We start from the raw sequence: 12,168 nt of genomic DNA on the forward strand, positions 1-12,168 counted from the left end.
CGTCCACTCCCACCTCCATTCTGTCCCAGCAGCCACCCACCCAGTCCAGGATTCCGCCCCGATGATCTCCACCTCCCCGAGCCCTCCAGCAAGCAGCCAGCAGCACCTCCAGGCCTGGATGCGGTTTAGCCACTCTGGCATTCTCTTGGTCCCCATTCGCCGGCTGGCCAAGCGGCCTTCTGTCCACCCTCGTGGTTGGTCGTCGAGGGGCCGAACCCTTGCCAAGCTCAGGAACCCCCGGCCACACCAGGCCTAATTCCCCCAAGCGCACCCTTCCATTCCTCTCCCGTTCCGTCGTCCCAACTGTCACTGCGCTGTTCAAAGCATGGCCATTACACAGCAAGCGTGCCTGGTGGTCCCACGGTCTAAGTGGCAGGAGAGGAAAGAGCCGTTTCCACAGTGGCTCAACGCCTTCAAAGTCGCCTCCTCCCATCTCCATCTCCTCCTGCATCGTCTCCTCTCGCTCACGTTCCGTGCCCGTTGTCTCGTCGTCCGTTCACCAAACCCAGTTGAGAACAGGGACCGGCGCTGCTCTCGGAAAAGTACCCTGAAATGAATAAACTACGTAGGGCGGTGGTCGGGTCCTCATCCTGCTCATGCACGCTAGTTCCGCGACGTGGAATGAAGATCGCTGGGAACCTCCTTCTCTGACGCAACGGGGCCGCTTTGCTCGCGTGTCCCGCTACCCTTTCGCAAAAGTGTCATATCCTCCTTCTTCATGCCGTTGTTGAGCCGCCGCTAGACATCATCCTGGACCGACATGGGGATGCCTCGCCTACACCTCCCAGGTACGACCCGTATTCTGTGCCTTGCTGAAGTGTCCGGGACGGGGGCGAGGCCAGGTCGTCGTGGTCGTCGTCCCCTTTGGCCCGGGGCCCCGACTTCTTTACCTGATGACAGCGGGTCCCAAGGGTCCAAATGAGAGCGATGGACACTGAGATACGGATCCAAGGCGGTTCCTCGTAGGGTGAGGGCGAAGACAGAAGAGGGTACCCAGAGGATAGAGAGAGAGAGGGGGGAAGAAAAAATAAAGCTACAGAAAAAAGCAACGACGTCCATGTCACGCTGCACTGCACACGCCCATGTCCACAAAATTTTGCAGTGGGTGGACGCGATGAGCGATGAAGCTGTCAGGATTAACGCTTTGAGACAGAAAGACCCCTCCAGAATCCACTTCACACGCGCCTCTTTCTCTCTTTCCGTCTCTACCTCCCGCCTCGTCACTTTTTTTTCTCTCTCACGAACTCACAGTCTCCAGTTTCGTCTCTTTGGCACTCCGGAGAAGGACCGCGATATTGCCTTGGCTCTCGGTCTCATTGTTGACATTTGCAGCGGATGTGGCCCGGGCGATGGGATGACGACGGCCACACTAGTTTTCCAAACGTAATGGCGGCCGTTTTCTATTGCGCATGTATACACTAGTGTGCACTGCTAGCCGCTAGGCCGCTGAGAGAAAGATCGTCGTCTTCAACTTCCATCGCATCGCGATGGTTGTTTCCGCAAGCCGACTACAGATACACTACGGCTTTTCTATCCCCCCCCCCCTCTTCAGCTGCATCGTCACCGCCAGCCCCAAAAAAAAAAAAACCAAGTAGGTACATCGGAAAGCGACCGATCTGGACTCCTGCTTATTGTTGTTGTTGTTTTTGCTGGCTGCCGCTCGTATCGCACCCAGGCCCGCCCGCCCTCGTCGAGACATATCGGGATTCGGGGATTCGTCCTCCACTTCTTCCACAGGACGGGTCCCGGCAGGGGTGGGTGGGAACGGCCTCGACATGGTGACATGGAAAACGCCGCCGAGCCCTTGGTTGTTTGTACGTAGGAGAAATGCTGCACTGCCTGTTCCAGGTGTGGTGTCTTAAATTATCTGCCCGGACAATTTCTCCTGTTTGCTCTCGTTTGTAATTCGCATTTGTCGTTCGTCGTCCATCCTTTCTGTCACCTCGGCGGTACCGTGGCTGTGATAGACACTGTTGTCTATGGCCGGCCTCGTGACGAGACTCAACCCACAACGCAACGCGGCGGGTGGCGCTGGGGCGTGTCAATGTTCTCCCGTGCGCCAGGGCTGGCACTCACTTCCAAGTTTCGTTGTTTGATCCCGCTTCGCTTCCCCCCTCCCGATGCGTGGATGCGTTTGTGTGCGCACGTATCCATACATGCTGCAGGATACCTTATGCGCCTGCACACCGCGATAGGCGGGTTCCAATCGTCCTGTGCGACGTCGGAACGCCTGGTCTGAGTGCCCCTCTTGGTGATGACAGGCAGGCCGGACGTGCTGCAAGTAGTCCACCAGGTCTGACCCCAGCAAATGCCAATGCCGTGCCGTGCCGTGCCTCTCTCTCTCTCTCTCTCTCTCTCTCTCTCTCTTGCGTCTGTGGTGCAGTGTACACAACATGTTATAGGACCACCGAGAGCTCGTCTCTCGACCAAACCGCGTCGAGGCCGGATGCAGCAAAGATGATGCTTGGTATTGGTTCACCCTTATCGGGAATGCTTGACCGCCAGACCAGACCAGCGCAACGCATGCCAACTCGCACAATACCCCCCCGACTGTGTGGAATGGACAACTAACTGCTGGACCACGGGAGGGGGAAAGAAGGCTCCTTGCCTGCAAAAGAGCCCACCGCTCATCTTCTCCATTGCCTCTGCATTGAGGAGGGGGAGGGGAGGGCGTCTAGGCGGGGGGGCTCCCGTCTCTCGATTGAGATTCGTACAGATTATCCAAGGCGGTCCCGTTCTCTCCACATTGTGGGGATTTTGTCCTCTCTTGGACGCTGGGCCCAACCGGACCAGACGATCACGGTTCATTTCCAATCGCCTTGACTCGCTTGTGTGTCGCTCCACGAACGTCCAGCCTCCCCAGTCGAGGCTTGTTGCTTGCTGCTTGTTGTTCGCCTGGTTGGCAATGGCCACCGTCTGGACAGTAAGTGGCCTCGTCTTCCAGCCCCCCTACTGGCGCCGCCCAGCTCCGTGCTGATGCTCCTCAAATTTGTTACCGGGTCGTCGTTGTCGTCTATCGTAAACGCAATGTCGATAATCGTTGCAAGAGTCCCCCGTGGCGTACGGTGTAAGTTGTCAACGGGGACGAGCCCATGTGCGGCTGAGTGGGTGGCACAGCGTCACCTGTACGAAGTGCCACAGCAGGACCGGCGGCTGCGGCAGAACCACATGGCAATGTCTAAGGGAGGTTTTTTTTTTTTTTTTTCGTCGGCGTCGCTGCAAGTCGCACACTTCGCGGCCGCCAATCAAAACCCCCCTGGGTTATCCGCGGCAGCCCGTCGGAAACAAGAGAGAGAAGAAAAAGCAAAGAAAATCAATACTACTACTGAGCGACATGCCGTACGCAGTATACCCCCTTTTACCCACATAGCGAAACCGGTTGTCGACAAGCGCCGTGATGACTTGCTCTAGCTCCTGTGGGCGTTTGCTTGTCGGCGGGCTGGCTGGCTGTCTGTCATCAGCGGCGCGCTTCGTGCTTCTCCAGAGTCACCACAGTTCAGCCCCATATCAATACGTCAAAGTCGACCATCGCTCGGACTGTCAGTGGCCAATTGGGGCCGATCTGGACCGTCGGCCGAGTGAGAGAGGGATGGAACTCTGCATGATTGGCTCAACCCCTTTTTTCGAGTCGATGCTCGCAAAGACTCCGAGGTTGTATGTGTGAAGTACAGTAGCAGCAGCAGCAGCAGCAGCAGCAGCAGCAGCAGCAGCAGCAGCAGCAGCAGCAGCGTAGCAGCGGTAGTAAGAGCCCGTGGAGAAGGAATCTCCAACTCTCCCGAGTCAGTTGAACCATTGGAGATGACGCAGCTCGTACGACGTTCCCCGGCGTTCAGTGAATCTCGGTCCATGCCTATCCATTCCCGGAATAGCAAAAGCCAGCCTGATCCTCAGATAAGAGATCTTCTTCTCAAACTTGGCAACTGGGCGAGAGTCGCGAGAGGCCAACGCCGCGGCACGCCCGACACCCCGCCCCACCGCGGCTCATGTTCTGCGGCTGTCGGGGGACCCGGTAGACAGGTATAGAGGGAGCCAGGGAGGAGGGAGGGGGGTCGGAGACAACGCGGAGCAAAGCCGCGAGGAAACGCTGAGGTTGAACTAGGTATTGGAGCATCACGCAAGAAGATCCAGAGGGCTTCGCGCAATAGAGCCGCCGCCAGTGTGTGGAAACTTGCCCACTTACTCTCCCACAGGCCCACCGCTCCAGAACGCATCCAGAAGCCTGGAGACGGAGGGCGAGGGCCGGTTGGGGCTTGGCGTTTGCAAATAGGTTGCTCGGATGGCCCACCCGTAACGGCAGCGCCTTTGGCCCAGAAGCCTCGGCAGCACTTTGGCACTCCAGAGAGTGGAAGAGGGAGAGAGAGAAGAGGTGTGCCCTCCTCCGAGACACCCGGCCGATGGCTGCCTCGCCCGTGTGGCTGCTCCCTGCGGACGAGGCAGATGTGGCGGGGACCCCAACGAAAAGCCGAACGTGCAAAACCGCTGCACGGCATTGATAACGAACGGGGGAAACGCCAGCACGAACTGCCGTCCCCCTTTTTTTTTTCGCCACAGCCTTGCGACGACGGTCTGTTCGCTCTCGCTGTCGCCGAACGCTAGCACTATAGCGCAGCTAGCGCATATATCGAGCCCGTGAAGAATCCCCGGGAGTCTGGCCGGGCTCCGCTTGTCTCCATCCTGTCGCCGTCTAGTTGGCTTCGGTATTCGACCCTCTTCTCGAAAACCACATCCGGCTGAGGCTCAATGCCCTCCCCCCGGGAGGCCGTCGAGAGGCAAGGAGCGGCTTGGAGGGCGAAAGCAGGGGCGAAACAGACAATGGAGAGGCGCGCCGCTGTTACATGACTGACGGACCCCTACAGTACCAGCTCACAAGTCTGGCGACACCAATAAGACTCACATGATGCTGGCCCCATGGTTTCTAAGGCTGAGCGAAACCATAGTCATCTCATTGATGCTACATGTGTAAATAGCTGCGTTAAGATAGTAGCCTTAGGCAAAGAAGGAAAAAGTAGGCTAGAAAAGAGGATTCCTATCTAGTTGATTGGCTGAATATCATGTGACCCTTATTGGTGTCGCCAGACTTGTGAGCTGGTACTGTAGTGGGCGGCCACGATGAGACGTGTAGACACACAACCAGAACGCGTAGGCCAACAAAGACCACTACCTATGTGGCTCTCCCTCTCCGTCCAAAAGCTTCTGCGCCACCTGTTTCCTTCCATGGTAGGCTGTTAGTGGTCGACGACAACCGAGTTTCCGAACAAGGACAAGGACACCGACATTTCCATTGTTAACGGTATCCCTGTAAGATGATTGGGCGCCTGGTCGGTTCACTCCCATAGTTTACTCTCTTCGCTCTCGACCAGCAACCGCAAGCGGTAGGCGTTTTCTTTTTCTTGCCGTTTATTATATCACTATTATTGCCTTTCTTAGACAATGGCGGAGACTGCCGAGTTCTTTTGAATGCTACACAGACAAAAATAGGTGGAGTCGTCTTGGGCGTGGCAGTAGGTAATCGAGAAGGGAATTCTCTGTGACAATCGCTGCCCTGTTTAGAAGGAGGCTGTCACTGCCTGCCTGCCAACCACCTTTGCCACCGCGCAACAGCGTGGTTGGCGGTCAAGCAAGGTCGGCGGCCATGGTACCGTATCCTCTGGCTAAACTGACATACCGCTAGTATTCGGGCTAACGGCAAGTGGTATCGCGGCCGCCAATCAACTAAGCCTATTACAGAAGGCGGTCAACCTACCCATCCACCCACCCATCCACCCAACTACCTACTTACCAGCCAGCCCACAATTAACTTCGCTAGCCCATTAACTTCGCTAACCTACGTTATTCACAATACCTAACCGCTAGCCGCTAGGTAAAGTTAATCTAAATTGTACGCCTTAACGTAAGATAGGTAAAAAGCCTCTACCTATTATAGAGCGATAATATACACTAAAAAAACTAATTTAGCAGCTTTAGAGGTTATACTAGTAATTAAAGTAACTTAACGTACTAATATACCTTAAGCACTACTAATACCTATCTAATACTGCCTATACCTACTAACAGGCTAGTAATACACCCCTTAACCTTACTAACAGCCTCTGCTGCCTAAGTTTCTATAAGGCTGCTACTTACTTTAAAATACCTATTATAATAGTAGTTAACTAGTACTAAAGACAATTAACTATTATTAGCCTAACTATATAAGAATATTAACTATAATAGCTAGTAATAGAAGCTAACCTTTTTAGTTACTTTTAGTAATAATAAGCCTATAATAAGATAGTTACTACTAAATAGTTTAAGCAGGAGGCCTAGGCCCTTTTTACTACTAGATACCCTAACACCTTTATAGCTAGTAACTTACCTACCTACACCTACTGTTACGTAACAGATGGGAACATAATAGAGAATTCCTAGAGAATCGCCATAATAGCCACTAGGAATTATCTAGGGTTTTACCGCTAAGTGGTAGTGCATTTCCTAGGAAGTCTCTAGGTAATACTTATATAATCTATAAAGAAAAGATTAATAATACTCTATAAAATAATAAAGAATATAATAGCAGCTTTATAGCTATTACACTAGGGAATTATAAAGATATACTTTACTATTTAAGTAAAGAAATATTTATAATATAGTAAAAAAAGATTATTAAATATTATATCTTATTTTTTTATACTAAAGCGTAATAAATAGTAGTATAACTATTTCTTTTATTTAAAGAATAAACCCTTAGGTAAGTAAAAAGGGACCTAGTTAGATAATTATTTAGACCTTTTTTAGCTTTTATATATAGTACCTATTAAGAATATTTTTATATAACGTATATTATATATAAGTGTAGTAAAAGAGAATAGACACTAGTTTACTTTTTTCTTAAGAGTATTTTCTAGCTATAACTAAGAACTTTTTAGGAAATACGTTTTCCTAAATAAAATTACTAGTAATTAGTTAGTAACTTATACTAATAGCTAGCCTTTTATATTTAAGAGATCTTAAGAGAGTAGCTTAATTAACCTTAGCTTATTTATATAACCTAGATTATTTTAAAGACTATTTAAGTGCTTATACGTATACTCTCTTAAAAGTTACTTATTAGTTACTATAGGCTTAATATAACTTCCTAAAAAAATCTAAGTTATACCTTATTACCTAAATATAATATAAAAGATACTATTAATAGGCTATAAAAACCTAGCTAGCTAAAGATTATAAGTATACTAAAGCTATTACCTTATTTACTTAATATAAAATAGAAAATACTTTAGTAGTATTATTATTACCTAGAGGTAAGGCCTTTTTCTTTAGTAATTAGCTAGAAAAGGCTACCTTTTTCTCTTAAGAGGAGATATACTATACTAAAGTTAACCTAAATAATCCTAAAGATATAGATAATTCTTTACCTCTTAAGATAGTAATTAGGACTATAAACTCTAAGGAAGATAAATTAAATAAAGATAATAAGAATACTTAAACTAAGGTCTTATAAGGTAGAATATTTAGGTATAATAGATATAATTATAAAAGTAAAAAAAAGCTTTAAGAAGCCCTACCTAGTAAAACGCCTAAGTATTACTAAGATAAAAGTAAAAATAATAAAAGGACTACTACTAGGCCTTTATAGAAACCTTCTCTCTTATTTTTAAAAGAAGATATAAATAAATAGGCTTACTATATATATAACTAAAAGGCCTAAAATAGCTATAATTAAAAAGGAAAAAGAAAAGTTATAAAATTCTAATAATCTAGCTAAGTAGACTAAAGAACTAGCCTTTTTTATAATAAATAACTAAACTAATATAAAGAATTCTAAGAGGTACCATAACGTCGCATACATGACCGGGTACCCTCATCCAATGAGAGTATTCACGTGCAGGGTATTGGCGGTACGTAGGCTATATTAAATTAAGTATATATTAGAGGATATAAAAAACTAGGTAGATATTTATTATTTTACTATATAAGTTAAGTAACTAGCTTATATAGTAGAAGAACTAAAATCTTAGTATTTTACCTTAGTTTATAATAAGATAAATCTAAATCTTATAGCTAGATACACCTAACTAATAGCTTATACTAGCTATATAGGATAGCTAGAAAATCTTATATTTTACTAAGAAGGCTAAAAAAAAAATATTCTTTATAGTAAATAAAAACATCTTATAATATCTAAACTATAGAAAACTAAAGATAAGCTAATACTTACTTATAAGGTAACTAGATCTAAGTTACCTTCTAGCTAGTAATAAAATAAGTAAATAAAGTGTTACTAGAAACTACTTACTTATTTCCTATAAAAAAATACTATAAACACTATAAAAGACGTTAGCCTTTCTAAAGAAAAAGAGAGATAAAAGCTTATTTTATACCCTCTATATAAAATAAAGAACCTATAGGGAAAACCTTCTTAAGACTTTAGAAATTTATAGCTAGTTTACTAATATGTCCTTAAGAATTCTAGTAATAATACCTAAAAGTATATAGACGTTCTAGCGTTTAATAACTATAGAGATATTAACCTTAAGTAATATTTTTAGCTATAAGAAGATAAATATATAGTTATAGACACCTTTTACTTAGTAGATAATAGCTTTAGTAATTTAAAAAAAGTTTTATAATCTATATTATTATTAAATTTACTATTAAGAGAATCTATTAATTTTATTTTTAACCTATAATTAGATAAAAAATAGTAAGATCTTAAAGACTACTTAGACTAATACTTTTTATTAGCTACTTACCTAGATTACTTCTAGCTATTACTAAAGAAACGTAATTAGTAATTTAACTATAGTTCCTTATATTAAAAATAATTAAAAATACCTCTAGATATAGCCTAATTATAAAGTCTCCTGTAAGTAAAACGTAATTCTTATTAAGTCTCTAGCTATTTTACTTATATAAGAATCCTAATTAGCCTTATAAGAAACCTAAATAACTTAAGCTATAAAGCGTGCCTAGACACTAGTTCTAGAAGATATATTATTACTAGAGAAGTCCTAAAGTAAATACTATATTATATAGTAGACATATTTAAGATAACTTATCTCTAAGGAATTAGTAATTTACCTATACTTAGATAAATAGTCTTCTAAATTATAGTTATTAATATTAAAAATAGCTAGTAATATATAGCTAACCTATATTTAAAAAGTTATATAGTAAAGAAACTTATAGTAAAAATCCTTATTAGATAGAAGTTTAATATCTCTAATTAAGTAGACGTACTTAACTCTAAAGGGGTAGTATAAATTAGCTTTTATAGCAGACTAAAAGTACTAGCTAAAGTTTTTACTAAACGTTTACTATTATATTATATAGTAAAAAGCGCCTAGAACGTTACTATTCCCTTATAAAGTAAAACGCTTATATAAATTAATTACACTAAGGATTTAAAACTAATTTACTCCTCTTTAAGCCTATAAGGGGAAGTAATATAGGCTTTATTATAAGTAATTAACTATTTATAATAATAACTAACTATTTACTAAAACCCTTAAAAATATAATAAAATAAATAAGTAAGATTACTTTTGCTTTTTTATTATAAATTAATATTCCTTATATATAAACTAATATTTATTTCCCTAAAAGATCTTAGTAAAAATATAAATAAGCTAGAAGAATAGCTAGAAGAAACTAATATAACGCTAAAAGACAGCTAAATCTTTTATAAACGCCTTATAAGAGAACTAAAAGTTAGTATTAAACAGGATAAAAGTAATCCCTTTATTACTACTAAAGAAGGCGTAACTATTTATAATTTAGACCCTACCTTTATAAAGTAAATAACTAAGATTATTAAAGAATTCCTCTAAATATAGAAATATTAAGAAAAAATAAATCTCTCTAAAGAGAAGGAAATAATAGTGCTATTAATAGAAAACTACTATAAATATAAACTAGGCTAAAGGCTATACCTAGCTAGTATTAAAGACTAGTAACTAATTAACTAGATTATAAATAATATAATAGAAAAAGGATAGCTTATTTATATTACTAGACTAATACTATTTAGAGCCCTATACTTTACTATTTAGTAAATAGTAAATAGGAAACTAAAAAGGTAAATAGTAGTAGATTTATAAGCACTTAACTAAGTAGTTATCCTAGATACTTACCTAATACGCCTTTAATCTAAGGTTATTTATAAACTAAGAGGAAATAGGTTTATAACTATAGTAAATACTAAGTTATTTTTCTACTAATTTATAGTTAGAAAAGATTACTAGGAATAGTTTACTATTATAAGTTACTAAGGTTAAGAAAAATCTATAGTAGCTCCTATAGGCTATAAAAATTCTTTAGTATATACCTAATAGTTTATAAATAATTTACTATAAAAATACTAAGATTTTACCTAGGTATTTATAAATAATATTATAATTACCTTAGAAACTACTAAAGAGTATATTAAACACTTATAGATAATTTTCTAGCTATTTACTAACTATAAACTATCTCTTGCCCCTAAAAAATCCTTTATTAGATTCCTATTAGTATAACTCTTAAGATTTAAGGTAGATACCTTAGGACTCTTAAATATAGAAGACTAAATAAAAGCCCTCTAATAAAAGAAATTTCCTAAGAATCTTATAGTATTAGAAAACTAGATTAGATTAATAGGATATTTATAACACCTTATTCCTTAATACGTAACTAGGAATTAACTGCTATAAGCTCTAAAAACATACCTACTAGTATAGGCTAGAAAAATAGGGATTATATAAAGAGCTAGGCATAAAAATTACTATAAAAAGACTAATATCTCTCCTTTATTAGAAGAGCTTACTAGTTTTAATAACGTAAAAGCCGCTCTTATAGAGGATACTGCTCTTTTCTATTATAATCTAGATAAAATATTATTTATTTAGCTTAATACCTTATATAACTATAGTTTTAAAGCTATACTATTTTATCTAAAAGATAATATAGATTAGTTACCTAGTAAACTAATACTATAAATAGCTATCTAACTAAATTATATATTTAAGTAAAACGCTTAGCTTAGCTAAATAAAGTACTAGGTAATAAAGCTTAAAGTTACCTATCTTATATAGGTTATTTATAAAACCTAGATAATTATTAGCTTTATATAAGTAAATCTAACTATTATCTTAATAGATTATATATTAATATATAAAGTAATATAGCAAACTATATTATTTACTATAAATTAGTAATAAGCTAACTTTTACCTAGTGTTAGCTATAAAATACTTATTATAATTTAAGCTTTTTTATATTTATATACCTAGCACTTTAAACGTTATAGCTAATATACTATTATAACTACTAGATAGCACTAAACTAGAGGAGGAGATTACTAGAGAACTAAATAAAATATAAGAAAATAACCTTATATATGTTACTATAGAAAACAGTATTAATTAGGAATTTTATAGATAAATTACTAAAGGATACTATAAAGATCTAAAGTTCTATAAAATCTAGAAATAACTTTAGGAACTATAGTATAGATTTAAACTTCTATTTAAAATTAACTATTACCTTATGTACTTTATTAAACACTTAAGAAAACAGAAGCTATATATTCCTAGCTAATTAGCTAGTAAATTTATTACTACTATATATAAAGAAAACTATTATACTAAAGATAAGTAAGTATAGTATAAATTATAAGATAAATTCCTTATCTATAACCTTATAAAGAAGATTAAAACGTATTAGAAATACTACCTAATCTATAGACCCTTAAGTAAAACTAGATAAAAGCCTATTAGGGCTCTTTAACTTATACTTATACCTCTAATTCCTTTTTATACTATTATAATAGATTTTATTATAGGTCTACCTTTAGTATTAGCTAAAAATACCTTATAAAAGCTTTATAACTTTCTATTATTTAACTTACTATTAACTATTTTAGATAAGTTTAGTAAGTCTATAATCCTAATACTTAGATACACTATATATATAGCGTAAAAATAGGCCTATATAGTGTTAAAATTTCTCTAGCTTTATAACTAAAGATTACCTAAAAATATTATCTTAAATAGAAATCTAAAATTCTTATTAGACTTCTAGTAAGCGTTATAAAGGGAACTAGACACTAAACTAAAATTCTTAACAGGCCTACTATTTATAAATAGATAGTCTTTTTAAGTAAAAAAAACTAGGATAGTAGAAATAGCTATCTAAGCGTTTATATACGCTTT

The sequence above is a fragment of the Colletotrichum graminicola genome, assembly GCF_000149035.1.
Source record: "Colletotrichum graminicola M1.001 genomic scaffold supercont1.39, whole genome shotgun sequence".
Lineage (NCBI taxonomy): Eukaryota > Fungi > Ascomycota > Sordariomycetes > Glomerellales > Glomerellaceae > Colletotrichum > Colletotrichum graminicola.